Source organism: Triturus cristatus, chromosome 10, assembly GCF_964204655.1.
Source record: "Triturus cristatus chromosome 10, aTriCri1.1, whole genome shotgun sequence".
Classification (NCBI taxonomy): Eukaryota; Metazoa; Chordata; class Amphibia; order Caudata; family Salamandridae; genus Triturus; species Triturus cristatus.
In genome coordinates this window covers 736,328,046-736,341,088 of record NC_140593.1, presented here as the reverse complement: position 1 = coordinate 736,341,088, position 13,043 = coordinate 736,328,046, and positions in this window count along the sequence as shown.

Below are 13,043 nucleotides of genomic sequence, written 5' to 3'. Positions count from 1 at the left end.
GCTGATCTCTAGACATGTGTTTCTGGTTCTTTAACCGTCATCAGTAGAGATTACAGTCTTTCAAATTTGGGGTTTGCTGAGTAGACTGCCAACATCTTTCTCAGGTCAGGTACCTCTCACTGGCATGCGGGTGCTTCATCCACGAGCACGTCAGTTCAATGACTCTCGTAAGTATTTTTAAACAGGAACAGGGGTGGGAGCACACCTCTTCACCTCCCAGCAAGGGTAGCCCCTGGTATTTTGGTAAATGCAGTTTCAGTTACTTGCTTGCTTCAAGAGTGTTCGAGTGTTTTGCCACAGTTGACGCAGATAGTGCTGATCTCTAGACACGTGTTTCCGGTTCTTTAACCGTCATCAGTAGAGATTACAGTCTTTCAAATGTGGGGTTTGCTGAGAAGGCTGCCAACATCTTTCTCAGGTCAGGTACCTCTCACAGGCATGCGGGTGCTTCATCCATGAGCTCATCAGCTCAATAACTCATGGGAGTACTATTAAACAGGAACAGGGGTGGGAACACACCTCTTCACCTCCCAGCAATGTTTGCGCCTGGCATTGTGGTAAATGCAGTTTCAGTTACTTGCTTGCTTCAAGAGTGTTCAAGTGTTTCCGCAAAGTTGGTGCAGATAGTGCTGATCTCTAGACACGTGTTTCTGGTTCTTTAACCGTCATCAGAAGAGATTACAGTCTTTCAAATTTGGGGTTTGCTGAGTAGGCCGCCAACATCTTTCTCAGGTCAGGAACCTCTCACAGGCATGCGGGGGCTTCATCCACGAGCTCGTCAGTTCAATGACTCACGGAAGTACTTTTAAACAGGAACAGGGGTGGGAGCACACCGCTTCACCTCCCAGCAAGGTTCGCCCCTGGCATTTTGGTAAATGCAGTTTCAGTTACTTGCTTGCTTCAAGAGTGTTCGAGTGTTTTGCCACAGTTGGTGCAGATAGTGCTGATCTCTAGACACGTGTTTCTGGTTCTTTAACCGTCATCAGTAGAGATTACAGTCTTTCAAATGTGGGGTTTGCTGAAAAGGCTGCCAACATCTTTCTTAGTTCAGGTACCTCTCACAGGCAGGCGGGTGCTTCATCCATGAGCTCGTCAGCTCAATAACTCATGGGACTACTATTAAACAGGAACAGGGGTGGGAGCACACCGCTTCACCTCCCAGCAAGCTTCGCCCCTGGCATTGTGGTAAATGCAGTTTCAGTTACTTGCTTGCTTCAAGAGTGTTCAAGTGTTTCCGCACAGTTGACGCAGATAGTGCTGATCTCTAGACATGTGTTTCTGGTTCTTTAGCTGTCATCAGTAGAGATTACAGTCTTTCAAATTTGGGGTTTGCTGAGTAGGCTGCCAACATCTTTCTCAGGTCAGGTACCTCTCACAGGCATGCGGGTGCTTCATCCACCAGCTCGTCAGCTCCATGACACACAGAAGTACTATTAAGCAGGAACAGGGGTGGGAGCACACCGCTTCACCTCCCAGCAAGGTTCGCCCCTGGCATTGTGGTAAATGCAGTTTCAGTTACTTGCTTGCTTCAAGAGTGTTCGAGTGTTTCGCCACAGGTTGAGTAGATAGTGCAGCTCTATAGACACGTGTTTCTGGTATTTTAACCGTCAACATTAGAGATTACAGTTTTTCAAATGTGGGGTTTGCTGAGTATGCTGCCAACATCTTTCTCAGGTCAGGTACCTCTCACAGGCATGCGGGTGCTTCATCCACGAGCTCGTCAGCTCAATGACTCACAGAAGTACTATTAAGCAGGAACAGGGGTGGGAGCACACCGCTTCACCTACCAGCAAGGTTCGCCCCTGGCATTGTGGTAAATGCAGTTTCAGTTACTTGCTTGCTTCAAGAGTGTTCGAGTGTTTCGCCACAGTTGGCACAGATAGTGCTGATCTCTAGACACATGTTTCCGGTTCTTTAACCGTCATCAGTAGAGATTACACTCTTTGAAATTTGGGGTTTGCTGAGTAGGCTGCCGACATCTTTCTCAGGCCAGGTACCTCTCAGAGGCATGCAGGTGCTTCATCCACGAGCTCGTCAGCTCAATGACTCACGGAAGTACTACTAAACAGGAACAGGGGTGGGAGCACACCACTTCACCTCCCAGCAAGGTTCGCCCCTGGCATTGTGGTAAATGCAGTTTCAGTTACTTGCTTGCTTCAAGAGTGTTCGAGTGTTTCACCACAGTTGTCGTAGATGATGCTGATCTCTAGACACGTGTTTCTGGTTCTTTAACCGTCATCAGTAGAGATTACAGTCTTTCAAATTTGGGTTTGCTGAGTAGACTGCCAATATCTTTCTCAGGTCAGGTACCTCTCACAGGCATGCAGGTGCTTCATCCACAAGCTCGTCAGTTCAATGACTCACGGATGTACTTTTAAACAGGAACAGGGGTGGGAGCACACTTCTTCACCTCCCAGCAATGTTCGCCCCTGGCATTTTGGTAAATGCAGTTTCAGTTACTTGCTTGCTTCAAGAGTGTTCGAGTGTTTTGCCACAGTTGGCGCTGATAGTGCTGATCTCTAGACACGTGTTTCTGGTATTTTAACCGTCAACAGTAGAGATTACAGTCTTTCAAATCTGGAGTTTGCTGAGTATGCTGCCAACATCTTTCTCAGGTCAGGTACCTCTCACAGGCATGCGGGTGCTTCATCCATGAGCTCGTCAGCTCAATGACTCACGGGAGTACTATTAAACAGGAACAGGGGTGGGAGCACACCTCTTCACCTCACAGCAAGGTTCACCCCTGGCATTTTGGTAAATGGAGTTTCAGTTACTTGCTGGCTTCAAGAGTGTTCGAGTGTTTCACCACAGTTGGCGCAGATGGTGCTGATCTCTAGACACGTGTTTCTGGTTCTTTAACCATCATCAGTAGAGATTACAGTCTTTCAAATTTGGAATTTGCTGAGTAGGCTGCCAACATCTTTCTCAGGTCAGGTACCTCTCACAGGCATGCGGGTGCTTCATCCACGAGCTCGTCAGTTCAATGACTCACAGAAGTACTTTTAAACAGGAACAGGGGTGGGAGCACACCGCTTCACCTCCCAGCAAGGTTCGCCCCTGGCATTGTGGTAAATGCAGTTTCAGTTACTTGCTTCCTTCAAGAGTGTTCAAGTGTTTCGCCATAGTGGGCGCAGATAGTGCTGATCTCTAGACACGTGTTTCTGGTTCTTTAACCATCATCAGTAGAGATTACAGTCTTTGAAATTTGGGGTTTGCTGAGTAGGCTGCCAACATCTTTCTCAGGTCAGGTACCTCTCACAGGCATGCGGGTGCTTCATTCACGAGCTCGTCAGCTCAATGACTCACGGGAGTACTATTGAACAGGAACAGTGGTGGGAGCGCACCTCATCAGTTCCCAGCAAGGTTCACCCCTGGCGTTGTGGTAAATGCAGTTTCAGTTACTTGCTGGCTTCAAGAGTGTTCGAGTGTTTTGCCACAGTTGGCGCAAATAGTGCTGATCTCTAGACACGTGTTTCTGCTTCTTTAACCATCATCAGTAGAGATTACAGTCTTTCAAATGTGAGGTTTGCTGAGTAGGCTGCCAATATCTTTCTCAGATCAGGTACCTCTCACAGGCATGCGGGTGCTTCATCAACGAGCTCGTCAGCTCAATGACTCACGGGAAAACTATTAAACAGGAACAGGGGTGGGTGCACACCACTTCACCTCCCAGCAAGGTTCACCCCTGGCATTGTGGTAAATGCAGTTTCGATTACTTGCTTGTTTCAAGATTGTTCAAGTGCTTCGCCGCAGTTGGCGCAAATAGTGCTGATCTCTAGACACGTGTTTCTGGTTCTTTAACCGTCATCAGTAGAGATTACAGTCTTTCAAATTCGGGGTTTGCTGAGTAGGCTGCCAACATCTTTCTCAGGTCAGTTACCTCTCACAGGCATGTGGGTTCTTCACCCATGAGCTCGTCAGCTCAATGACTCAAGGGAGTACTATTAAACAGGAACAGGGGTGGGAGCACACCGCTTCACCTCCCAGCAAGGCTTGCCCCTGGCATTGTGGTAAATACAGTTTCGGTTACTTGCTTGCTTCAAGAGTGTTCAGGTGTTTCACCTAAGTTGGTGCAGATAGTGCTGATCTCTAGACATGTGTTTCTGGTTCTTTAACCGTCATCAGTAGAGATTACAGTCTTTGAAATTTGGAGTTTGCTGAGTAGGCTGCCAACATCTTTCTCAGGTCAGGTACCTCTCACAGGCATGCGGGTGCTTCATCCACGAGCTCGTCAGCCCAATGATTAACAGGAGTACTATTAAACAGGAACAGGGGTGGGAGCACACCACTTCACCTCCCAGCAAGGTTCGCCCCTGGCATTGTGGTAACTGCAGTTTCAGTTACTTGCTTGCTTCAAGAGTGTTCGAGTGTTTCACCACAGTTGGCGTAGATGATGCTGATCTCTAGACATGTGTTTCTGGTTCTTTAACCGTCATCAGTAGAGATTACAGTCTTTCAAATTTGGGGTTTGCTGAGTAGACTGCCAACATCTTTCTCAGGTCAGGTACCTCTCACTGGCATGCGGGTGCTTCATCCACGAGCACGTCAGTTCAATGACTCTCGTAAGTATTTTTAAACAGGAACAGGGGTGGGAGCACACCTCTTCACCTCCCAGCAAGGGTAGTCCCTGGTATTTTGGTAAATGCAGTTTCAGTTACTTGCTTGCTTCAAGAGTGTTCGAGTGTTTTGCCACAGTTGACGCAGATAGTGCTGATCTCTAGACACGTGTTTCCGGTTCTTTAACCGTCATCAGTAGAGATTACAGTCTTTCAAATGTGGGGTTTGCTGAGAAGGCTGCCAACATCTTTCTCAGGTCAGGTACCTCTCACAGGCATGCGGGTGCTTCATCCATGAGCTCATCAGCTCAATAACTCATGGGAGTACTATTAAACAGGAACAGGGGTGGGAACACACCTCTTCACCTCCCAGCAATGTTTGCGCCTGGCATTGTGGTAAATGCAGTTTCAGTTACTTGCTTGCTTCAAGAGTGTTCAAGTGTTTCCGCAAAGTTGGTGCAGATAGTGCTGATCTCTAGACACGTGTTTCTGGTTCTTTAACCGTCATCAGTAGAGATTACAGTCTTTCAAATTTGGGGTTTGCTGAGTAGGCCGCCAACATCTTTCTCAGGTCAGGAACCTCTCACAGGCATGCGGGGACTTCATCCACGAGCTCGTCAGTTCAATGACTCACGGAAGTACTTTTAAACAGGAACAGGGGTGGGAGCACACCGCTTCACCTCCCAGCAAGGTTCGCCCCTGGCATTTTGGTAAATGCAGTTTCAGTTACTTGCTTGCTTCAAGAGTGTTCGAGTGTTTCGCCACAGTTGGAGCAGATAGTGCTGATCTCTTGACACGTGTTTCTGGTTCTTTAACCGTCATCAGTAGAGATTACACTCTTTGAAATTTGGGGTTTGCTGAGTAGGCTGCCGATATCTTTCTCAGGCCAGGTACCTCTCAGAGGCATGCGGGTGCTTCATCCACGAGCTCGTCAGCTCAATGACTCACGGAAGTACTATTAAACAGGAACAGGGGTGGGAGCACACCACTTCACCTCCCAGCAAGGTTCGCCCCTGGCATAGTAGTAAATGCAGTTTCAGTTACTTGCTTCCTTCAAGAGTGTTCAAGTGTTTTGCCACAGTTGGCGCAGATAGTGCTGATCTCTAGACACGTGTTTCTGGTTCTTTAACCATCATCAGTAGAGATTACAGTCTTTGAAATTTGGGGTTTGCTGAGTAGGCTGCCAACATCTTTCTCAGGTCAGGTACCTCTCACAGGCATGCGGGTGCTTCATTCACGAGCTCGTCAGCTCAATGACTCACGGGAGTACTATTGAACAGGAACAGTGGTGGGAGCACACCTCATCAGTTCCCAGCAAGGTTCACCCCTGGCGTTGTGGTAAATGCAGTTTCAGTTACTTGCTGGCTTCAAGAGTGTTTGAGTGTTTTGCCACAGTTGGCGCAAATAGTGCTGATCTCTAGACACGTGTTTCTGCTTCTTTAACCATCATCAGTAGAGATTACAGTCTTTCAAATGTGAGGTTTGCTGAGTAGGCTGCCAATATCTTTCTCAGATCAGGTACCTCTCACAGGCATGCGGGTGCTTCATCAACGAGCTCGTCAGCTCAATGACTCACGGGAAAACTATTAAACAGGAACAGGGGTGGGTGCACACCACTTCACCTCCCAGCAAGGTTCACCCCTGGCATTGTGGTAAATGCAGTTTCGATTACTTGCTTGTTTCAAGATTGTTCAAGTGCTTCGCCGCAGTTGGCGCAAATAGTGCTGATCTCTAGACACGTGTTTCTGGTTCTTTAACCGTCATCAGTAGAGATTACAGTCTTTCAAATTCGGGGTTTGCTGAGTAGGCTGCCAACATCTTTCTCAGGTCAGTTACCTCTCACAGGCATGTGGGTTCTTCATCCATGAGCTCGTCAGCTCAATGACTCAAGGGAGTACTATTAAACAGGAACAGGGGTGGGAGCACACCGCTTCACCTCCCAGCAAGGCTTGCCCCTGGCATTGTGGTAAATACAGTTTCGGTTACTTGCTTGCTTCAAGAGTGTTCAAGTGTTTCGCCTAAGTTGGTGCAGATAGTGCTGATCTCTAGACATGTGTTTCTGGTTCTTTAACCGTCATCAGTAGAGATTACAGTCTTTGAAATTTGGAGTTTGCTGAGTAGGCTGCCAACATCTTTCTCAGGTCAGGTACCTCTCACAGGCATGCGGGTGCTTCATCCACGAGCTCGTCAGCCCAATGATTAACAGGAGTACTATTAAACAGGAACAGGGGTGGGAGCACACCGCTTCACCTCCCAGCAAGGTTCGCCCCTGGCATTGTGGTAAATGCAGTATCAGTTACTTGCTTGCTTCAAGAGTGTTCGAGTGTTTCGCCACAGTTGGCACAGATAGTGCTGATCTCTAGACACATGTTTCCGGTTCTTTAACCGTCATCAGTAGAGATTACACTCTTTGAAATTTGGGGTTTGCTGAGTAGGCTGCCGACATCTTTCTCAGGCCAGGTACCTCTCAGAGGCATGCGGGTGCTTCATCCACGAGCTCGTCAGCTCAATGACTCACGGAAGTACTATTAAACTGGAACAGGGGTGGGAGCACACCACTTCACCTCCCAGCAAGGCTCGCCCCTGGCATAGTAGTAAATGCAGTTTCAGTTACTTGCTTGCTTCAAGAGTGTTCGAGTGTTTCACCACAGTTGGCGTAGATGATGCTGATCTCTAGACATGTGTTTCTGGTTCTTTAACCGTCATCAGTAGAGATTACAGTCTTTCAAATTTGGGTTTGCTGAGTAGACTGCCAACATCTTTCTCAGGTCAGGTACCTCTCACAGGCATGCGGGTGCTTCATCCACGAGCTCGTCAGTTCAATGACTCACGGATGTACTTTTAAACAGGAACAGGGGTGGGAGCACACTTCTTCACCTCCCAGCAAGGTTCGCCCCTGGCATTTTGGTAAATGCAGTTTCAGTTACTTGCTTGCTTCAAGAGTGTTCGAGTGTTTTGCCACAGTTGGCGCAGATAGTGCTGATCTCTAGACACGTGTTTCTGGTTCTTTAACCGTCATCAGTAGAGATTACAGTCTTTCAAATGTGGGGTTTGCTGAAAAGGCTGCCAACATCTTTCTTAGTTCAGGTACCTCTCACAGGCAGGCGGGTGCTTCATCCATGAGCTCGTCAGCTCAATAACTCATGGGACTACTATTAAACAGGAACAGGGGTGGGAGCACACCGCTTCACCTCCCAGCAAGCTTCGCCCCTGGCATTGTGGTAAATGCAGTTTCAGTTACTTGCTTGCTTCAAGAGTGTTCAAGTGTTTCCGCACAGTTGACGCAGATAGTGCTGATCTCTAGACATGTGTTTCTGGTTCTTTAGCTGTCATCAGTAGAGATTACAGTCTTTCAAATTTGGGGTTTGCTGAGTAGGCTGCCAACATCTTTCTCAGGTCAGGTACCTCTCACAGGCATGCGGGTGCTTCATCCACCAGCTCGTCAGCTCAATGACACACAGAAGTACTATTAAGCAGGAACAGGGGTGGGAGCACACCGCTTCACCTCCCAGCAAGGTTCGCCCCTGGCATTGTGGTAAATGCAGTTTCAGTTACTTGCTTGCTTCAAGAGTGTTCGAGTGTTTCGCCACAGGTTGAGTAGATAGTGCAGCTCTATAGACACGTGTTTCTGGTATTTTAACCGTCAACATTAGAGATTACAGTTTTTCAAATGTGGGGTTTGCTGAGTATGCTGCCAACATCTTTCTCAGGTCAGGTACCTCTCACAGGCATGCGGGTGCTTCATCCACGAGCTCGTCAGCTCAATGACTCACAGAAGTACTATTAAGCAGGAACAGGGGTGGGAGCACACTGCTTCACCTACCAGCAAGGTTCGCCCCTGGCATTGTGGTAAATGCAGTTTCAGTTACTTGCTTGCTTCAAGAGTGTTCGAGTGTTTCGCCACAGTTGGCACAGATAGTGCTGATCTCTAGACACATGTTTCCGGTTCTTTAACCGTCATCAGTAGAGATTACACTCTTTGAAATTTGGGGTTTGCTGAGTAGGCTGCCGACATCTTTCTCAGGCCAGGTACCTCTCAGAGGCATGCGGGTGCTTCATCCACGAGCTCGTCAGCTCAATGACTCACGGAAGTACTACTAAACAGGAACAGGGGTGGGAGCACACCACTTCACCTCCCAGCAAGGTTCGCCCCTGGCATTGTGGTAAATGCAGTTTCAGTTACTTGCTTGCTTCAAGAGTGTTCGAGTGTTTCACCACAGTTGTCGTAGATGATGCTGATCTCTAGACACGTGTTTCTGGTTCTTTAACCGTCATCAGTAGAGATTACAGTCTTTCAAATTTGGGTTTGCTGAGTAGACTGCCAATATCTTTCTCAGGTCAGGTACCTCTCACAGGCATGCAGGTGCTTCATCCACGAGCTCGTCAGTTCAATGACTCACGGATGTACTTTTAAACAGGAACAGGGGTGGGAGCACACTTCTTCACCTCCCAGCAATGTTCGCCCCTGGCATTTTGGTAAATGCAGTTTCAGTTACTTGCTTGCTTCAAGAGTGTTCAAGTGTTTCGCCTAAGTTGGTGCAGATAGTGCTGATCTCTAGACATGTGTTTCTGGTTCTTTAACCGTCATCAGTAGAGATTACAGTCTTTGAAATTTGGAGTTTGCTGAGTAGGCTGCCAACATCTTTCTCAGGTCAGGTACCTCTCACAGGCATGCGGGTGCTTCATCCACGAGCTCGTCAGCCCAATGATTAACAGGAGTACTATTAAACAGGAACAGGGGTGGGAGCACACCGCTTCACCTCCCAGCAAGGTTCGCCCCTGGCATTGTGGTAAATGCAGTATCAGTTACTTGCTTGCTTCAAGAGTGTTCGAGTGTTTCGCCACAGTTGGCACAGATAGTGCTGATCTCTAGACACATGTTTCCGGTTCTTTAACCGTCATCAGTAGAGATTACACTCTTTGAAATTTGGGGTTTGCTGAGTAGGCTGCCGACATCTTTCTCAGGCCAGGTACCTCTCAGAGGCATGCGGGTGCTTCATCCACGAGCTCGTCAGCTCAATGACTCACGGAAGTACTATTAAACTGGAACAGGGGTGGGAGCACACCACTTCACCTCCCAGCAAGGCTCGCCCCTGGCATTGTGGTAAATGCAGTTTCAGTTACTTGCTTGCTTCAAGAGTGTTCGAGTGTTTCGCCACAGGTTGAGTAGATAGTGCAGCTCTATAGACACGTGTTTCTGGTATTTTAACCGTCAACATTAGAGATTACAGTTTTTCAAATGTGGGGTTTGCTGAGTATGCTGCCAACATCTTTCTCAGGTCAGGTACCTCTCACAGGCATGCGGGTGCTTCATCCACGAGCTCGTCAGCTCAATGACTCACAGAAGTACTATTAAGCAGGAACAGGGGTGGGAGCACACTGCTTCACCTACCAGCAAGGTTCGCCCCTGGCATTGTGGTAAATGCAGTTTCAGTTACTTGCTTGCTTCAAGAGTGTTCGAGTGTTTCGCCACAGTTGGCACAGATAGTGCTGATCTCTAGACACATGTTTCCGGTTCTTTAACCGTCATCAGTAGAGATTACACTCTTTGAAATTTGGGGTTTGCTGAGTAGGCTGCCGACATCTTTCTCAGGCCAGGTACCTCTCAGAGGCATGCGGGTGCTTCATCCACGAGCTCGTCAGCTCAATGACTCACGGAAGTACTACTAAACAGGAACAGGGGTGGGAGCACACCACTTCACCTCCCAGCAAGGTTCGCCCCTGGCATTGTGGTAAATGCAGTTTCAGTTACTTGCTTCGAGTGTTTCACCACAGTTGTCGTAGATGATGCTGATCTCTAGACACGTGTTTCTGGTTCTTTAACCGTCATCAGTAGAGATTACAGTCTTTCAAATTTGGGTTTGCTGAGTAGACTGCCAATATCTTTCTCAGGTCAGGTACCTCTCACAGGCATGCAGGTGCTTCATCCACGAGCTCGTCAGTTCAATGACTCACGGATGTACTTTTAAACAGGAACAGGGGTGGGAGCACACTTCTTCACCTCCCAGCAATGTTCGCCCCTGGCATTTTGGTAAATGCAGTTTCAGTTACTTGCTTGCTTCAAGAGTGTTCGAGTGTTTTGCCACAGTTGGCGCTGATAGTGCTGATCTCTAGACACGTGTTTCTGGTATTTTAACCGTCAACAGTAGAGATTACAGTCTTTCAAATCTGGGGTTTGCTGAGTATGCTGCCAACATCTTTCTCAGGTCAGGTACCTCTCACAGGCATGCGGGTGCTTCATCCATGAGCTCGTCAGCTCAATGACTCACGGGAGTACTATTAAACAGGAACAGGGGTGGGAGCACACCTCTTCACCTCACAGCAAGGTTCACCCCTGGCATTTTGGTAAATGGAGTTTCAGTTACTTGCTTGCTTCAAGAGTGTTCGAGTGTTTCACCACAGTTGGCGCAGATGGTGCTGATCTCTAGACACGTGTTTCTGGTTCTTTAACCATCATCAGTAGAGATTACAGTCTTTCAAATTTGGAATTTGCTGAGTAGGCTGCCAACATCTTTCTCAGGTCAGGTACCTCTCACAGGCATGCGGGTGCTTCATACACGAGCTCGTCAGTTCAATGACTCACAGAAGTACTTTTAAACAGGAACAGGGGTGGGAGCACAACGCTTCACCTCCCAGCAAGGTTCGCCCCTGGCATTGTGGTAAATGCAGTTTCAGTTACTTGCTTCCTTCAAGAGTGTTCAAGTGTTTCGCCATAGTGGGCGCAGATAGTGCTGATCTCTAGACACGTGTTTCTGGTTCTTTAACCATCATCAGTAGAGATTACAGTCTTTGAAATTTGGGGTTTGCTGAGTAGGCTGCAAACATCTTTCTCAGGTCAGGTACCTCTCACAGGCATGCGGGTGCTTCATTCACGAGCTCGTCAGCTCAATGACTCACGGGAGTACTATTGAACAGGAACAGTGGTGGGAGCGCACCTCATCAGTTCCCAGCAAGGTTCACCCCTGGCGTTGTGGTAAATGCAGTTTCAGTTACTTGCTGGCTTCAAGAGTGTTCGAGTGTTTTGCCACAGTTGGCGCAAATAGTGCTGGTCTCTAGACACGTGTTTCTGCTTCTTTAACCATCATCAGTAGAGATTACAGTCTTTCAAATGTGAGGTTTGCTGAGTAGGCTGCCAATATCTTTCTCAGATCAGGTACCTCTCACAGGCATGCGGGTGCTTCATCAACGAGCTCGTCAGCTCAATGACTCACGGGAAAACTATTAAACAGGAACAGGGGTGGGAGCACACCACTTCACCTCCCAGCAAGGTTCACCCCTGGCATTGTGGTAAATGCAGTTTCGATTACTTGCTTGTTTCAAGATTGTTCAAGTGCTTCGCCGCAGTTGGCGCAAATAGTGCTGATCTCTAGACACGTGTTTCTGGTTCTTTAACCGTCATCAGTAGAGATTACAGTCTTTCAAATTCGGGGTTTGCTGAGTAGGCTGCCAACATCTTTCTCAGGTCAGTTACCTCTCACAGGCATGTGGGTTCTTCATCCATGAGCTCGTCAGCTCAATGACTCAAGAGAGTACTATTAAACAGGAACAGGGGTGGGAGCACACCGCTTCACCTCCCAGCAAGGCTTGCCCCTGGCATTGTGGTAAATACAGTTTCGGTTACTTGCTTGCTTCAAGAGTGTTCAGGTGTTTCACCTAAGTTGGTGCAGATAGTGCTGATCTCTAGACATGTGTTTCTGGTTCTTTAACCGTCATCAGTAGAGATTACAGTCTTTGAAATTTGGAGTTTGCTGAGTAGGCTGCCAACATCTTTCTCAGGTCAGGTACCTCTCACAGGCATGCGGGTGCTTCATCCACGAGCTCGTCAGCCCAATGATTAACAGGAGTACTATTAAACAGGAACAGGGGTGGGAGCACACCACTTCACCTCCCAGCATGGTTCGCCCCTGGCATTGTGGTAACTGCAGTTTCAGTTACTTGCTTGCTTTAAGAGTGTTCGAGTGTTTCACCACAGTTGGCGTAGATGATGCTGATCTCTAGACATGTGTTTCTGGTTCTTTAACCGTCATCAGTAGAGATTACAGTCTTTCAAATTTGGGGTTTGCTGAGTAGACTGCCAACATCTTTCTCAGGTCAGGTACCTCTCACTGGCATGCGGGTGCTTCATCCACGAGCACGTCAGTTCAATGACTCTCGTAAGTATTTTTAAACAGGAACAGAGGTGGGAGCACACCTCTTCACCTCCCAGCAAGGGTAGCCCCTGGTATTTTGGTAAATGCAGTTTCAGTTACTTGCTTGCTTCAAGAGTGTTCGAGTGTTTTGCCACAGTTGACGCAGATAGTGCTGATCTCTAGACACGTGTTTCCGGTTCTTTAACCGTCATCAGTAGAGATTGCAGTCTTTCAAATGTGGGGTTTGCTGAGAAGGCTGCCAACATCTTTCTCAGGTCAGGTACCTCTCACAGGCATGCGGGTGCTTCATCCATGAGCTCATCAGCTCAATAACTCATGGGAGTACTATTAAACAGGA